The following is a 5,167-nucleotide window of genomic DNA, read 5'->3' on the forward strand; positions in this document are numbered from 1 at the left end:
TCTCTCATCATACTGATATCATACCTTCTCTCAAGAGTCAGCTATCTCTAATGGAAAAATTGCCACTTGATTCCTGCTTCCCAGTGGCCTCTGTTTTTGGTCTGGTCAGATGGATTTAATCATATCTTATTACTTGAATGGGTGTTGGTTCCCCTCAGGAGAAAATATGACCTGTCTCCTCCAAGAATTAGAAAAGCAAAGCGTTGCAGGGTCATTAGTACTATTATTGGGGAAGGGGAGGCGGTAAATAGGAAATAAATAGACATGGGTCCTCATGACTTTTACTGAAAATAGATAGGCAGGAAAAATACCCAGCTGATCAGTAAGAAAATATGTATTTACTTTTGCTTGGTCAAGCTTGGGAATGAGTACAGAAGCAAGCTAGCTCTGGGACCAATTTCTTTCTGCCCTTGCTGCCCTGCAAATGACATTCTTACCAGACCATTAAGAATACTGTTATAACTTCTAGTGAGACCACCTGCTAGGTCTCAGTAGTGGGACGATTACATCTATCGGAAATAATGACCCATAACTAGAATAAAACACATTAATAACATCACATTTACCCAACATAATGCATTTCACCATTTTATATTACAGAGACCAAGTTAATCAGTAAAAGCATTCCCAAAAAACGGGAGCAACTAACAGGGACAGAGTAGATAATGAATATAAAAGCAGAATGTGCAGGCTCGGTTTTTTCTTTTTTTTTCCTTTAAAACTGAGAAGATATATAATGGGCAGTAATAGTTGGAGCACTAGTTTGGGAATGGGTGATTCTACCTTCCGTCTGTGGGCTCATCTGCTAAAAGGCAGAGCAGAAGTGACTTCCTCTGGACATAAGAGAAAACCTGAGGTTGTGAGGTTTGATAGAAAGAGCTCCAGATTAGGATTAGAAGAGCAGCTGTGCTGTTAATGAGCTGTGTGACCTTGAGCAACTCACTTCACCTCTCTGAGCTTCAATTTCTTATCTGCAAAATGAACAGCTTAGACTAGGTGATTTCTGAAATCCCCTCCAATTCTCATATCTTGTGATTTGAAGCAGAATGTCAACCTGACATGGGGATGCTGTGAAAAGTAATAAAAAGGCCTATAAAATTTTGGAGCTCCATGATCTTCAGAACTGCAGGCAGAAAGGATCAGATTGCAATGGCATTTCAGAGACTGCTTTGACACGATGGATGGAGGCCCAGGTAAAACTCAGGAACTTTAGAGAATGCAGCATCAGGACCAAAATAACATAAGGCTGTGGTTCTTCGATTATTTTCTGTCTTGGGCAAATGCTTAGGTTGACTATAATTTATTTCAGGAATTTCAATACCTATAGCAACAGGAAAAAAACTAGTCATAAATAAGGCAGGTTAGACAAGATAAATAAACCCTAATTCTTAAGATATATAACACACCTAAAAGTTCAACCTTACAGTTCAGTCGTTTTAGAAGTTAAGGGAACATGAGAGTAGAAAATTAGTTAAATGTCTTAGAGTTTTCAAAGTCTCATAATTTTTGGCTTTTTTTTCCATGACTGAGCACTTTTGTTTGAGAAAACACATTTCCTAACACCACCACATCATTTCCACGTGACTAGAAACAATCATAGGAAAATATTTATAATAAAACACGAAATAATGAAACATGAAGCTCCAAAAATCTTGAGACCAATGCCATGGTATGTATCTTACCTCCTACACCCTGGTTTGCAGATGCTCCATTCTTATGACTCTTGTCAGTATTTTGGAAGAAAAAAACCTACAGTGACCTTTTCATTTTAATCAAGACACAAAGTATTGAGTTGATTTTAGGGAAAAAGCAGAAGTGGGTACAGTACCTGCTGGCATTTTGCATGCAGAACCCCACTGACACCTGTACACCAAACCCTCTGGGACATGAAAACTCTAATCTTGCTACATAATGCTGTTCCATTTTAGCCTCACATTATTACTTGAATTGAATTTTAAATTAGTCTACTTACAGAACAAATTACCAAAAGTTTAATTTTCCTTTTCCACAAATCCCACTGCAAGCACCAGCCACCTGAAGCCAAGAGAGTTGTAGGTTTTGTCCAAATGCAGGTAAATATCAAAACCAACTAATTCTCTTGCAAAATAAATATGCAACCCATTTATACTAACAATCTTTGGTCAAGCCAAATTTTAGCCAAACATAATCAGAAATGGTCCTTTAGTCGAACTTTCTTCTTTTTACTCCTAAGTAAAATACAGAAAATAATGGAAAGGCTGTTAGCTTCTTGTAATGAAGGCAAAAGTGATTGAAAAAAAAGATGTAAAAATTGATGATACCTGGCTGACATTATTTAAATAGACAATGGCTCTATCAATAAAAAGAAGGCTTAAGAAATGTGTTTCATGACAGAAATATATTAACCACTTTTCATCATCTGGAACCTTCGTAAATCAATAAGAGATATTTACTCTATCCTGCTGGGGTGGCTTTTTGTATTTCTAAGAGGATTTAATTCTGGTTGCCATAGTTATGACAGAGTTCTAGAATGAATTTTGTTTCATCATAATTGCTGCATGTTAGTATGTAAACAGCTGAACTCTACCTTCAACAGGCAGAACTCAATTGTGAATAAAGAAAACTCCTTATCATAAAGTGGTTGAACTAGAATTCAGAACATACCATTGAGCCCTTGCTCTCCACAGAGAGTTGGCAAATACTTCTCAAACATTTTTAGCATAGTTGTCTCTGAAAGGCACATCAATAGTACAAGAAGAATGCAGAAGAAGATTTAAAATGTTTAAAGTGATGTGGAGATTTACAGAAGTTAAAATAATTTATTCTTGGTCTGTACCATAAGTCATAAGGAAAATTTTGACCTTTGGGCTATTGATCTATCTTTTTACCAAATACCTGTCACTTCATGTAGATATTAAATTTGAAATGTGTTATTTCCCAGCCAGTTCAATGCCAATTGGTTCAATATCAGTTTATCCACTAAAAAAAGAAAAAGAAAAACAATCCAGGGAAATTACTCTTAAGCCTGATATGTTTTAGCATTAATTTCAAAGGCCGCGACGTAAAAGAAGGAAAAGGAAAGCATGTAGCCTCTTGTTACTTCTTTGAGGTGCAAATATCCAGAAAATATGAAATCAAAAAGAATTGGGGCCATCTCCTTTCGGATCTGGGCTACTGCAGCACTAGGGTGTCAGTTGGTCCGGCCAGAACACTTCAGTTCTTCCCTGCAAGGATATATTTAATAACTGATTGGTGTGGTCCTTTAATACAAGAAAAATGGAAATGGAACAGCCAGAGGAAACCTTTCCCAACACCAAAACCAATGGCGAATTTGGTAAACGCCCTGCTGAAGATATGGAAGAGGAGCACGCTTTTAAAGATCTAGAAACACTGATGAGATGGTTGAATTACACATTCTGCTTCAGAGTAAGAATGCTGGGGCAGTGATTGGAAAAGGAGGCAAGAATATTAAGGCTCTCCGTACAGACCACAATGTCACACTGAGTATCAGCGCTGATATTGAAACAGTTGGAGAAATTCTGAAGAAAATCATCCCTACCTTGAAAGAGGGCCTGCAGTTGCCATCACCCACTGCAACCAGCCAGCTTCCGCTGGAATCTGATGCTGTGGAATGCTTAAATTACCAACACTATAAAGGACGCGACTTTGCGAGTTGAGATTGTTGATTCATCAGAGTCTGGCTGGAGGAATTATTGGAGTCAAAGGTGCTAAAATCAAAGAACTTCGAGAGAACACTCAGACAACAATCAAGCTTTTCCAGGAATGTGGTCCTCAATCCGCTGACAGAGTGGTTCTTATTGGAGGAAAACCTGATAGGGTTGTAGAGTGCATAAAGATCATCCTTGATCTTATATCAGAGTCTCCCATCGAAGGACGTGCTCAGCCTTATGATCCCAGTTTTTATGACGAAACCTATGATTACTGTGGTTTTACAATGATGTTTGATGACTGCTGTGGACGTCCCGTGGGATTTCCCATGCAGGGAAGAGGTGGTTTTGACAGAACGCCTCCTGGTCAGGGTGGGAGTCCCATGCTTCCATCCAGAAGAGATTGTGATGATAGGAGCCCTCGTCGAGGACCTCCTCCACCTCCTCCTGGACGAGGGGGCCGGGGTGATGGCAGAGCTCAGAATCTTCCTCCTTCTCCACCACCACCACCTAGAGGAGGGGATCTAATCGCCTATGACAGAAGAGGAAGACCTGGAGACCATTATGATGGCATGGGTGGTTTCAGTGCTGATGAAACCTGGGACTCTGCAGTAGATACATGGAGCCCATCAGAGCCACAGATGGCTTATGAACCACAGAGTGGCTCTGGATATGATTATTCTTATGCAGGGGGTCGTGGCTCATATGGCGATCTTGGTGGACCTATTATTACTACACAAGTAACTGCTCCCAAAGATCTGGCTCGATCTATTATTGGCAAAGGTGGTCAGCAGATTAAACAAATCCGTCATGAGTCAGGAGCATCGATCAAAATTGATGAGCCTTTAGAAGGGTCCAAAGATTGGATCATTACCATTACAGGAACACAGACCCAGATACAGAATGCACAGGATTTGCTGCAGAACAGTGTGAAGCAATATTCTGGAAAGTTTTTCTAAGACTAGTGAAGAACTGAAGGAGTCCTGCATCTTTTTTTTTTTTTATCTGCTTCTGTGTAAAAAGCCAACATTCCTCTGCTTCATAGGTGTTCTGCATTTGAGGTGTAGTGAAATCTTTGCTGTCACCAGATATAATGTTTCAGTTCCTTACAAACAAGGTTGGGGGTTGGGAGGGAGTATGCAGAAACTAACATTGAATTTTGCAACAGCAGCAGAATGAGTGAATTTTAATTTTTGCTCATTGTTGGTGGTTTAAAAAACAAATCCCCCCATGTAATTATTGCGAACACTTTGCTTTGTGGTCACTGTAATATTTTGGGGGAGGGTGAGACAGGGAGGAAAAGTAACGATAGTCCATATGTCCCTGGCATCTATTCGGAGCAGTGTGCAGAATGTAATGCTCTTTTGTAAGAAATGTTTTATGATTTTTAAAATAAATTTAGTGAACCTCAAAAAAAAAAAAAGAATTGGATCCCACAAACAGGGAAAGAGGTGTTCTTATATGCCCTAAGAAAAACCCAAACACAATTTTCATAGACAAAAGCCCAACAATCTGCCAGT

General features: G+C 39.3%; 1 pseudogene; it reads left to right on the forward strand.

The window, feature by feature from the left end:
• The first annotated feature begins 3,197 nt into the window (after positions 1-3,197).
• Positions 3,198-4,928, forward strand: LOC113625824 (heterogeneous nuclear ribonucleoprotein K pseudogene; annotated as a pseudogene).
• Positions 4,929-5,167: the final 239 nt, after the last annotated feature.

This window comes from Aethalodelphis obliquidens, unplaced genomic scaffold (genome assembly GCF_003676395.1).
Source record: "Aethalodelphis obliquidens isolate GAN/ISIS:26980383/991018 unplaced genomic scaffold, ASM367639v1 scaffold16, whole genome shotgun sequence".
Classification (NCBI taxonomy): domain Eukaryota; kingdom Metazoa; phylum Chordata; class Mammalia; order Artiodactyla; family Delphinidae; genus Aethalodelphis; species Aethalodelphis obliquidens.